Source organism: Chinchilla lanigera, unplaced genomic scaffold, assembly GCF_000276665.1.
Source record: "Chinchilla lanigera isolate Chin_1 unplaced genomic scaffold, ChiLan1.0 scaffold00161, whole genome shotgun sequence".
Lineage (NCBI taxonomy): Eukaryota > Metazoa > Chordata > Mammalia > Rodentia > Chinchillidae > Chinchilla > Chinchilla lanigera.
The window spans coordinates 2,995-15,971 of NW_004955562.1; the positions used below are offsets into that span (position 1 = coordinate 2,995).

General features: G+C 43.7%; 1 pseudogene; it reads right to left on the minus strand.

Moving 5' to 3' along the window:
• Positions 1-10,586: 10,586 nt before the first annotated feature.
• LOC102027912 lies at positions 10,587-12,626 on the minus strand (annotated as a pseudogene).
• Between the last annotated feature and the right edge of the window lie 351 nt (positions 12,627-12,977).

Below are 12,977 nucleotides of genomic sequence, written 5' to 3' on the forward strand. Positions count from 1 at the left end.
ATATATATTTTCCCCCCACTCCTTGCAGTGCTAGGGATAGAAGCCAAGGCCTTGCACATGCTAGGCAAGCCCTCTACCATGGAGCTACATCCCCAGTCCCATTCAATAACACTTTAAGTCATCTCTAGGTTTCTTAAAATGCCCAATATAATGTGGGTTTTTTTGTTTTGTTTTGTTTTGTTTGAGACAGGTTCTGGCTATGCAGTTCAGGCTGGCCTTGAGCTTACTTTGTAGCCTCCCTGGTTAGTCTCGAACTCGCAACAATCCTCCTGCCTCAGCCTCCTGAGTGCTGGGACTACAGGCCTGAGCCAGCACACCCAGCTGCAATTTTTCTTTTCAAATATTTTCAATCTGCTTTTGTTGAATCTATGGGATGAGGAAACCAAGGAATCAGATGGCTGATTGTGCGTACTCTTGATATGGTGTCATAAAAAGGGCACTTCACCTTTGTGATCTTCCCCAAAACCTGTAAGCCTAGTCTAATCATGAAAAAAAAAAAATCAGCGAAATTCTAATAAATGGATACTTTACAGAATTTCAGGGGCTGGGGATATAGCTCGGCAGCACAAGAACCTGCCTGGCAAGTGCAAGGTCCTGAGTTCTATTCCTGGCACCAAAAAAAAAAAATGTACCTGACCAGTACTCCTCCAAACTATCAAGCTCATCAAAAACAAGGAAAATATCAAAACTTGAGCAGTTAAAAAGTGTTAGGCTGGGCGTGGTGGCTGAATCAGGAGGATCGTTGAGAGTTCGAGGCCAGCCTGGGCTACAGTGAGCTCAAGGCCAGCCTGAACTGCATAGCGAGACCCTGTCTCAAAAAGACAAGAAAAGATAACAGTATGTAATGTAGCAACCAGTGTTAATTCCCCTCATTTTGTTTTGAGGTCATGTATCATTTTTCTTGTTTTTGTGTTGTCTTGCTTTTGTCTTCATTGTTGTTGTTTTGTTAGTTTTTTATCTTTAAAATGTAAAAAAAAAAGTTAGAAGACAGAACAAGTAAATGTAATATGTGATCTGGATAGAATTCTGGAACAGGAAAGGGACAGTAGTTACAAACTAAGAAGATCTAAATTGAGTGTAGAGGTACGTGCTTGTATTCTCACCTACTTGGGAGGCTGAGACAGGAGGATTGCAAGTACAATCAAGCCCACCCCTAGCTAGTTAACAAGATCTTGTCTGAAAAAAACTAGGGGTGGGGGCACTCCTCGGGATGTAGCTCAGTGTCAGAGAGAAAAACAAAAACCTTGAGGAAATCTAAATGAACTACGAACTTTAGTTCATAATTACATATCAATATTTGTTCATTAATTGTACCAAATATCCCAAACCAATTAACAATTTAATGTTAATAATAGGGGATATTGAGCAAGGAATGTATGATAACTATACTGTCTTCTTAATTTTTCCCTAAATTTAAAACTGTTCTAAAAACTAGAATATTTAAAAATTTAGGAGCTGGGTGTGGTGGCACATACCTATAATCTTAGCTACTTGGGAGGCTGATGCAAGAGGATCTGAAGATCACAGCCTGAGCAATTTAGAAAGGCCATCTCAAAGTTCTAAACAAGGCATGGTAGTTCACACCTGTAATCCCAGCACTTGGAAGGCTGAGGCAGGAGGATTGCCATGAGTTCAAGGCCAGAGTGGACTACAAGTGAGTTCAAGGTCAGCCTGAACTATATAGTGAGACCCTGTCTCAAAAAACCGAAATAATAAAGAGAGAAAGCAAGAAAGCAAGAAATTCTAAAACAACTGGGGGTTTATTTCACTCAGTGGTCAAGTGCTTGTGAAGCCAGAAGATAGGGGAAATTAAGCAAATAGGGCACAGGTCCTGAACAGCTACATTAAAATAAACTAAAAGTTGGGGGCCTAAGTGAGATAGCATACCAAAAGGAACTGTGGGGCCTAATGAAATGCAAAGGACAAAGAAGAGATCCTTAAACAAATGAGACAGACCTTGGAGAAAGTAAAATACAAATGAAGCAGTTTGCACTTTGGACCTCAGAGGCCACCCAGCAACCAGAAGAATCCCTGCTTTCTGTCATGTACACCAGTACCAAAAACTATATGAAGACGCCTGAGTCTGAACCGCCACAGGGTCTGCATTGTGGCACAACCCTCTCCAACTGGCAGAAACCGTTTCTTCTATTTCTTTCTTTTTTTTTTTTTTTTTTTTTTTTTTTTTTTTTTTTTTTTTTTTTTTTTTTTTTGTCTTTTTGAGACAGGGTCTCACCATGCAGTTCAGGCTGGCCTTGAGCTCACTTTGTAGCCTGGGCTGGTCTCGAACTCTCAAGGATCCTCCTGCCTCAGCCTCCCAAATGCTGGGATTACAGGCGTGCGCCACCACGCCCGGCATTATTCTTTCTAATACACACACATTTGGCCATTCCTCACTACTCACTGTTTTGTCAGCTTTAGTCTTCATTGCCACAAAACAAGAACCAGAGAGCTAGAGGGATCTGGTTACAGGTGCTTAGCACGTGTGAGGCCTGGAGTTGATTTCCACAATCAAACATAAATGAACACGATTTTTTAAAAATGAGAGCTAATGAGAGCTACACTCCTAGCCTTAAACAATCTCTTAAACCAATCATTACCTTTATAGATTACCAGAGGTTTGTGATCAACAAAGCTTTGAGGCTGTCCCCTTTTAGAGAGTGAGGTATTCCTGTCCCTGTTTAATGAATGTGAAGTTTAAGCTCAGGGAAGCAGAGATAAGACCTTGGTAGAGTTTTGATAGCATTTAGGTGTTTATTCGATTTTTGCTGTACTGAAGTTTCAACCCAGGGAGCTCTGAGCTACATCCCCAGCTTTTTAAAAATTTACTTCACATCCCCCAGGCTGGGCTCAAACTTGCAATCCTCCTGCTTCAGCCTCCTCTTTCAGCCTCCTGGCACAGGCATGTGCCATCTGGCCTGGTACATTTAGGTGTTAATTCCAATTGTCCCTTCTGCTTTTATTCCTGCCGTTAGCAGATTATACACATCCTTAAACTCTATTTTTCAATTTTTTTGGGGGGGGGTCTTTTTGAGACAAGGTGTCACTATGCAGTTCAGGCTGGCTTTAGAGCTCACTCTGTAGCCCAGGCTGGTCTTGAGCTTGCAACAATCCTCCTGCCTCAGCCTCCTGAGTGCTGGGATTACAGGCATGAGCCACCACGCCTGGCCTTTTTAATTATTGTTGAATCAGTTATGATTCTGTCCTTTGCTATCATTGTCCTAGTTAAGACAGCAGTTTATTATATGATAAGAAGGCCACTGCAAATAAATAGAGAATGATTCAATTAACGATGTTGGAAGAACGGGCAAAACATGGCAGAAAAGTGAGATGATAACCAGAACTGCAAAATGGGACTTTAAAAGTTAGGTGTGGTATTTTGTCCTTGTTGTTGTTAGAGATAAGCAACTTCTCCAAACTTACTCCCTTTGAGCTTATAGCCAGCACTCCTCTCCTCAGTTCAAAAGAAGTCAAAGCATATGCACATGCCACCCTGAGGCCAAAGCCTAGTTTCTTTGCCAACAGAAAGAGACAATGAGCTGAAGGCGGCTGGAAGTGATAAGGCAAGTGTGAAAAAACCATTGTCTTGGTTCCCCCTCCTTGTGCTTTTCATTTTTTTGTCTTTTTGAGACAGGGTCTCGCTATGCTTTTTTTTTTTGTTTTTTTGTTTTTTTCTCTTTTTGAGACAAGGTCTCGCTGTGAGGGTCTCGCTATGCAGTTCAGGCTGGCCTTGAGCTCACTTTGTAGCCCAGGCTGCTTTTGAACTCGCAACCATCCTCCTGCCTCAGCCTTCCGAGTGCTGGGATTACAGGTGTGCACCACCGTGCCCAGTCATGTGTTCTTATTATAAAGGAAGCTTGCCCACCTGTAAACCCTGAGATGGTGATTTGAGGTAAATAGGCCCCTCCATCTCCTGAGAGCTAGCTTTGAATACATCATTTTTTATCCAAGTATAGCCTCCTTTGGTTAGTGACAAGCAGCCCAAACTGAGTTTGTGAGTCTAAGGGGGTGCGGTCACAGTTTGGGTGACCATGAAGGGATGGAAGTCCCTGCTTCTGAGGGCTGTGCACCTGTCTTGGTTACTTTTCTGTCAGTGCTGGGACAAAATACCTGATGCCCAAAATGAAGGAAGGAAAGGTTTATTTAGCTCACAGTTTGTGGAGGTTTCAGTCCATACTCAGCTGGCTCCAAGGCAGAGTGGCACATGGCAGAGGGCAACAGTTCACTGCCGCAGAAAACAGCAAGCAACAAGAGCAAAAGGGAGGAGTGGCAGAGAAGAGCAAGCCTCTTTCCCTCCCTTCTATTGTAAGCAGGCTCCCCCGACCCAGGTGCCGTGCAGCTCTCACATAATCTCCATGCCCTCCTCTTGCACAGGCTCCGGATGAATACAGAGTAAGCACCCTGGCTCCCTGCTGAGTCACATAGTTCACCTTCTAAACTTCTCAAGTTGACACAATGACACGATGAACAACATCCCAGAGTTAAGGGCGTGTCCTTTTCACCCCAGGATGCAGAACTGCTGAGTCACTTAGCCAAGCCTCTAGGGGAGTCTAGACTCCCCAAGTTGACACAGTGTATCAACCATAACAGCATCCTAGCAGTTACTTGGGAAGAGGGACTGACTGCTTGAGGTTAACTAAACTCGTGGCAGTGACTGCTGGGACATTTCAACAGCTGCATTAGTTTTGCACCTGGGAAGCTCCCTTCTTTCCTGTTCATGGCATCAGCTGCCTGTAAGTGCTTTTGCTGGTAAAAGGAAAAAGGTTGTTTGGGGAGCTGAGGAGCTCTGCCTGGCTTCCTGCAAGCAAAGGAACCTGAGCTTAGGAGACTAAGTGGCCAAACTGGCGGGTAAGGAAATGAGATGTCTATCTTAAACTTTTCACAAAATAGCTCCTAGAGGGTTACAGATCTGCATATAAACTGAAATTATTAGTCAGGTAAGGTGGTACAACCTTGTAAACCCAGTATTTTGGAGGTTTAGGCAGGAGGAGATTTAGTTTGAGGCCAGCCAGGGCTACATAGAAGTTTGGAGCCGGCCCAGGCTACACAGTGGGACCTTGTCTTAAAGGAAGAAGAAAAGAAAAATGAAGGAAAGAAGGAAGAGCTGAAGTTCCTCAGCGAGGTGTGGTGAGGCATGCCTATAATCCCAGCACTCTGGGACGCTAAAGCAGGGAGATCACAAGTTTGAGCTCAACCTGTGCAATTTACCTGTTCTGAAATGAAAAAGGGCATTGATTTTTTTTTTTTTTTTTTGAGACAGGGTCTCGTTTTGCAGTTCAGGCTGGCCTTGAGCTCACTTTGTAGCCCAGGCTGGTCTCGAACTTGCAATAACAATCCTCCTGCCTCAGCCTCCCAAGTGCTGGGATTACAGGTGTGCACCACCACGCCAGGCAAAAAAGGGCATTGAAAGGGAAAAAGAAAGAAACTATTATTTTTCCCCCTTCTCCACCCTGTTTTATAAAAAAATTTTTGCAAACATCAGATTCATTTATTTTATAAATCCTTACCAAGTAAATTATCATAAACACAGATTAATAGGTAGGTAAAATATAGCACATGAAACAGTTATAGTAAATGAAGGCTTACTTTTAGATACATTGCCCATGCTGTACTTTTTTCCCATTATCTGCCTCCTTTTTGGTACCTGGAATTGAACTCAGGACCTAGTGCTTGCCAGGCAGGTGCTTGTGCCACTGAGCTATATCCCCAGCCCTATTATCTGTCTCTTATTTTGCACTTTAATTATATTTTGGGCTCTTCATATCAGTGAAACCATGTGATATTTAAGCTTGTGTGTCTGATTTACTTAATATGATCTCAAGATGTACCCATTTTCCTGAAAATGACTCATTTATCATTTTTATGGCAGCATAGTACTCCATTATGTATAAATGCCACATTTTCTTTTTTCTTTTCTTTTTTTTTAAAGACTGTTTTGTTGGGCTGGGGATTTATCTCAGTGGCACAAGCGCCTGCCTGGCAAGCACAAGATCCTGAGTTCAATCTCTGGTACCACAAAAAAACACAAAAAAAACCACTTTTGTTTTGTTTTGTTTTATGGTACCAGTGTTTAATTGCCCAAACAATATTAGCACAAACCTATCCCTTCAATGATCCATTCATCTCTCAATGGACATATAGGTCACATACAAGGTTTAGCTATTATGAGTTGTGCTGCTGTGAACACAGGTGTGCATGTTTGACTGTAATGTGATGTCTGTGAGGCTGAGAGGAGGCCATGCAGCAGTGGAAACGATGATAGGTAAGCTGTGCTCTCTGGAGTTTTCCTTCATCTGCTACTATTACCCAAATTTCTTTTTTTTTGTACCGGGAATCAAACTCATAACCTCAGGCTTGCCAGGCAAGCACTTATGCCACTGAGCTATATCCCTGGCCCTATTTTCAGTTTTGTGAGGAATCTCCATAGTGACTTCCACTGCGGTTATCCTATCTTACATTCCCACTAAGAATGTAGAAGGGTTCCTTTTTCCCTATAGCTTCATTGGCATTTCTTATCATTTGATTTGTTTTTTTTTTTTTGGGGGGGGAGGTACAGATTAGACACTCCCACAGGGCTCTTCCTTTCTGTTCGTGTGCCCTCCCCATGTGAAAACAGCTTGGGGAGACCTACAGGGCTTTCCCTTTCTTTTCTTTTTTTTTGTCTTTTTGAGACAGGGTCTCGCTATGCAGTTCAGGCTGGCCTTGAGCTCACTTTGTAGCCCAGGCTGGTCTCGAATGAGTAAAAATCCTCCTGCCTCAGCCTCCTGAGTGCTGGGATTGCAGGCATGCACCACCACGCCTGGCTTTCTGCATCTTGTATTTCATTGACTGAGCTGCCTATTTTTGTTCCAATACCATGCTGGTTTTATTTTGTTTTGTTTTGTTTTTATCACTGCAGGTTTCTAGTACAACCTGAAGTCCAGGATTATAATGCCTCCTGGTTTGCTTTTGCTATTGTGGGTCTCTTCTGGTTCCATATGAATTTTCGGATTGTTTTCTCTAGGTTTTTTTTTTTTTTTTTTCCTTTTCTTTTTCAGAGTGGGTCTTGCTATGCAGTTCAGGCTGGTCTTGAGCTCACTTTGTAGCCCAGGCTGGTCTCAAACTTACAGTGATCCTCCTGCCTCAGCCTCCCAAGTACTGGGATTTTTTTTTTTTCAAAATGTTTTTTTTTGGTACCGGGACTCAAACTCAGGGTCTTGCACTTGCAAGGCAGGCACTTAGGCCACTGAGCTATATACCTGGCCCCTGAGGTCTGGGATCATGCCCAACGTCATTTTTTCTAGTTCTATGAGGAGTGCTGTTGGTATTTTGATTGGGTTTGCATTAAATTTATATATCAGTTTTGAAAGTATGGTCATTTTGACAATATTGGTTTTGCCTATCCAGGAACAAGGGATATCTTTTTCTGTCTTTCTTCTTTTGAGATAGGGTCTCACTTTGTAGTGCAGGCTGGCCTTGGACTCACTATGTAGCCCAGATTGGCCTCAGATTTGATCCTCCTGCCTCAGCCTCCAGTACTAGGATAACAGGCATGTACCACCATGCCAAATTCTTTTCATTTTCTTTTTTTTTTTTTTTTTTTGTCTTTTTGAGACAGGGTCTCACTATGCAGTTCAGGCTGGCCTTGAGCTCACTTTGTAGCCCAGGCTGGTCTGGAATTTGCAGTGATCCTCCTGCCTCAGCCTCTCCAGTGCTGGGATTACAGGCGTGGACCACCACACCCAGCTCTTTTCATTTTCTGATGTCTTCTCCAATCTCCTTTTTCAGAGTGCTCTAGTTTTACTGTAGAGGTCTTTTACTCCCTTGGTGAGGTTAATTTCTAAGTATTTAATTTTCCTGATGTTGTTTTGAAAAGTATTGTTTCCCTAATTTATTTCTCAGTGAGTTTATTATAGATTTATAGGAACACTATTGATTTTTATGTGTTGATTTTGTATCCTGTTACATTACTGAATTTGGTTATTAATCCTAGGAGTCTTGTGGTAGAAGTTTTTGGGTATTCTGTGTGAAGGATCATGTCATCTGTGAATAATGAGAAGTTGACATTTTCCTTTCCTGTACATATCCCTTTTATTTTTTTCTCTTGTCTGATTGCTCTGGCTACTGGTTGCTTTGGCTAATGTTTCTAGTACTATAATGATAGGAGTGGTGATAGTGAACATTCTTTTCTTATTCCTGTGCCTCCCCATTCAGTGCCTCCCCATTTAATATGATATTAGTCCTTGGATTTTCATAAATGGCTTCTATCCAATTAAAATGAATAATTGGAATTAATTTTATTTTTGTCTTTTTGTTTGTCTTTTTGAGACAGGGTCTCGCTATGCAGTTCAGGCTGGCCTTGAGCTCACTTTGTAGCCCAGGCTGGCCTCGAACTCACAATGACCCTCCTGCCTCAGCCTCCCAAGTGCTGGGATTACAGGCGTGTGCCACCATGCCCGGCTTGGAATTAATTTTAAAAGCAAAAATAAATGAATTATTTCCTGCTGCATGGATGTCTGACGTGCCAGAGGCTGCAGGGAGTGGGCCTGAGATAGGGCAGTTTGCCTGTATGGATCCTGTAGCCACGAATGCAAGAGAGGAGGGTGGAAGAGTAGATGCCCAAGAGGAAAATCTGACTTCTTTCAGGCTGCAGTACTGCGCTGGCTGCAGGTGTGGGCAAGGGCCTCCCCATTCCAGCACTTGGAGGGTCTGCTGCTCTCCCCTCCATCTCCCCTGTTCATTCCAGACTTGGCCTAACGGAGACCACAGAACAGCACAGTGGTCCCAGGTCCTATGCTCACACGGGCCAAGTGGGTTCCTCCTAGGCAGAGGGCCCTGTGCCGAGACTGAGTTGGAGAGCTTGGGAGGTACAGATTAGACACTCCCACAGGGCTCTTCCGTTCTGTTCGTGTGCCCTCCCCATGTGAAAACAGCTTGGGGAGACCTACAGGGCTTTCCCTTTCTTCTTTTTTTTTTTTTTTTTTTTTTGTCTTTTGAGACAGGGTCTCACTATGCAGTTCAGGCTTACCTTGAGCTCACTTTGTAGCCCAGGCTGGCCTCGAATTCACAACGATCCTCCTGCCTCAGCCTCCCCAGTGCTGGGATTACAGGTGTGCGCCACCCAGCCCGGTTCCTCAGGTTTCCCTTTCAAACCTGCATCCAACTGCAAGCACATGTCTGCCTACTGGAAAGATTTAGCAGTGCTGGAAAGTGGGAAAGTAGACAGTGGACAGGCGCCATGGGAGCTGACCTCAATTGCTCTGCATGGCCCCTCTACCTGCCCCTCCAGGATCCAAGATCTGCATTCTGTTTTTTTTTTTTGGTGGGGGGACATGTCTCACTGTATCGTTCATTGAACTCACTGTGTCGTCAAGGTGGGCCTCAAATTCACAGCAATCCTCCTGCCTCAGCCTTCGGAGTGCTGAGATTGCAGGAGTGTACCACCACGCCCTGCCAAGATCTACATTCTTTGGAGCTGCTGGGAGCTGCAACTAGTGCAGATGACTCACAGTTTCTGCTCTGACCTAGAAACATCTGGCCCAGAGATGGGCTTTTCTCTGCCTCTCTCTTCCCTTTCTTGGGCCCGGGTGGGATTGGAGCCCCTAGGGGGCCCACTGGGGACCTGAATCAAGCCTTTGTGAGGCTGGGAGGAGGCCATGCAGCAGTGGAAACGATGATAGGTAAGCTGTGCTCTCTGGAGTTTTCCTTCATCTGCTACTATTACCCAAATTTCTTTTTTTTTTGTACTGGGAATCGAACTCAGGACTTTGTGCTTGCCAGGCGGGTACTTATGCCACTGAGCTATATCCCCGGCCCTTACCCAAATTTCCACTTGAGTTTGGCCATCCTTAGTGCCCCTTGGAAGATGACATTCCTGTTCTGGCTGTTAACAGAAGGATTCTCTCGCCCGCTTCCACCCTCAGCCAGAAAAGGAGGGGATGCGTCGGGCTGTTGGAGTTAAGTAGTGACCATACAGAGAATGCCTGACTCCTGCTCGGCTCGGTACCAATCTCTCAGAGCTCTGTTCGCTAACTGTTTATAATCAACATCTGTTTTGTTTTTCTGAGTGAGGAAGTCAAGAGCTACAGGTAAAATGTAAGTAATAATAATTACATGTGAATGGGATCTGAGCTCTCTCTGTGCCCCTAATAGGCCAGGCCAAGCATTATACACTAACATGTCAGAGGTGTTTACACTCCTGTGGCTAATGTTTATACTTGCCAGGAAAGATCCCTCAGCACCCCGAATCTACTGCTTCTCCTGCTGGCAGCAGACCTGGGCACAGAGGGGCTTTCCAAGGTGCTTTAGTACTTTTAAACCATTTTTGCCTAGGAAAACTAATGAAGAAAATGACCATCTACCCTCCTTTGTTTACAAGATGATTCATTTCAGAAGCAGGGGCTATGTTGTCCCGCCAGCCTGATATTAATTCATCCAGTTCCTCTGCAGGAGATATTTATACTTTTATTTCTAAACCTGACTACCAGCAATATGAATATACTATGTACAGCTTATTATAGAATTAAGTTATATCCAGGCCTTTTTGAGACTTGGCTGTGTTAGTACTGCCCAGGGTCAGTCACCAGATGTCCAGTATATGTTGTTTTTCCTTAGTGTGCTACAGAGTTGAGAGATTCTGCTTGAATTTTCCTCAAGTCAAGCTCAGAATCTGTCTCTCCATCAATTTCTTCAATGACTGTAACACTGTCACCTCTTATAATGTATAATCCTAGTACCACTTCTACTGCCCGTGAAGAGTTGAATACTCGGTCATAGCTTTGATCCAAAGCCAAATTACTGGTCTGGTTGATATAGGGGAAAGAAACTCCCAATCTGTTAAGATGTCTGGTATGAGTTCGTGTTCTCTAAAATCAAAGAATGAATTTTAGGGGCTGGGGATGTAACTCAGCAGCACAAGCGCCTGCCTGGTAAGTGCAAGGTCCTGAGTTCAATTCCTGGTAACAAAGAAAAAAAAAACCAAGAATGAATTTTAGGAACAATGGAAATTAAGGGGAGAATATATTTATTGGGGGAAAGAAAGCTTCTGTCTGAGAGAGACAGAAGGGTTCCTGAGTGGGTTGCCAAGTACCCAGACTTTTCTCGGGATTTTATAGAGCAAAACCATAAGGCGTGGCGGTCCAGGATGGGGAAAATGGGAAATTGCAAGGTGGGCATGAGTGGGACAAAAGTATGGTCAGTGAATAAGATTATGCATATAATTGCTCAGGTAAAATTGATTAAATTGGGGAAGATACTCCTGAAGCAAGCATGCATGAGTATAGAACAGGGGCTTCTTCTGTAGGGGGTTGGGTTAGTGACTCTTCCTGGCTTTCTCTAGGTGAGTGATACCTATTTAGAATATCAGTCCCTGATGTTAACCCTTAGGAAGTACTTGGGTGCATTTGTTTCATCTTTTGTTTTGAGGTTTGGCCCACAGCAGAGATGCCTGTCTCTCCCACAGTTGTAAGGTATCTTGTCTTCTTCTTTTTTTTTTTTGTCTTTTTGAGACAGGGTCTCCCTATGCAGTTCAAGCTGGCCTTGAGCTCACTTTGTAGCCCAGGCTGGTCTCAACTCACAAGGGTCCTCTTAGAGTCGGGCGGGGTGGCGCACACCTATAATCCTAGCACTTGGGACGCTGAGGCAGGAGGACTGTTGCGAGTTCAAGACCAGCCTGGGATACAAAGTGAGCTCAAGGCCAGCCTGAACTGCATAGTGAGACCCTGTCTCAAAAAGACAAAAACAAAAAACAAAAAAACAAAAAAACAACAACAAGAAAAACAAGGGTCCTCCTACCTCAGCCTCCTTAGTGCTGGGATTACAGGCGTGCCCCACCACGCCCAGTGGTATCTTGTCTTCTGCACTGGTCCCTACTGGGCCTAGCCGTATCTGACTGGCTATAATATTTTATCTAACTTAGTTGCCTATAACATGGTCAGAAACTTTCAACATACCCAGTCATTCTCCCATCAGAAGTAATAATTGCCAACAGTTCAGTTAATGTTGTTCTCCAAGGCAGATGTCACCTTGCTCAGCCAGGAGGTTCCGAGCAACAGCACAAGCAGTGCTGGTGAGGAGGACAGCTAAAAGGGCTGGCACACCTCATAGTTTTTTGAGAGAGTTTCTTGGGCCTTGAACCAAAGATTCTCTCTTCTCAGCCTCCTGAGTAACTGGGATTAGTATGCCACTGCATCCTGGGTTCTTTTCTGTGTTTTAAGAAGGAAGAAACCTAACTGGATGTGGTGGTGCATAGCTCAAATCCCCTACACTGGGGCTGGGGATTTAGCTCAGCGGCAAAAGCGCCTGCCTGGCAAGCGCAAGGTCATGAGTTCGGTTCCTGGTACCGGAGAAAAACCAAAACAAACAAACAAACAAACAAACAAAAAAAAACCCTACACTAAGGGAGGCTGAGGAAAGAGGATCCCAAGTTTGAGTCCTGCCTGGACAATTTAGTGAGACCCGCCCTTAAAATTAACAAAACAAAAGTAAAAAGAGCTGAGAATGTAGGTCACTGGCAGAGAGTCCCTGGAGTCCATCCCCAGCACTACCAAATAAAAAGGAAGCCTTTGTCTTATTCTTCCTGCCTCCTTACTATCTTTTAAAGATGTTATTGACTAGGAAAAATTGTTACTTTTTAGTGTGGCTGACAACATTGTATCAAAAACTAAAACAAGAAAAAACAACTAAAACAAGAAATCTCTGTAAGCAACCAGGGCTTCAAGCTTGCTCAGAGCCATTTCCTAAGGTGGAAATCTATTACAAACAATGTCATCATTAATTGTAAGACATTTTGGAAAATTCACATTTATAAAAATAATAAAGTCAGCTCAAGTGCTTAAAATCCCAATTGCAAAAAGACTGAATTAGCACGCAAAAACAATTTATAAACAAAAATTGTTTTTTTTTTGTTTTTTTTTGGTTTTTCTCCGGTACCGGGAACCGAACTCATGACCTTGCGCTTGCCAGGCAGGCGCTTTTGCCGCTGAGCTAAATCCCCAGCCCCC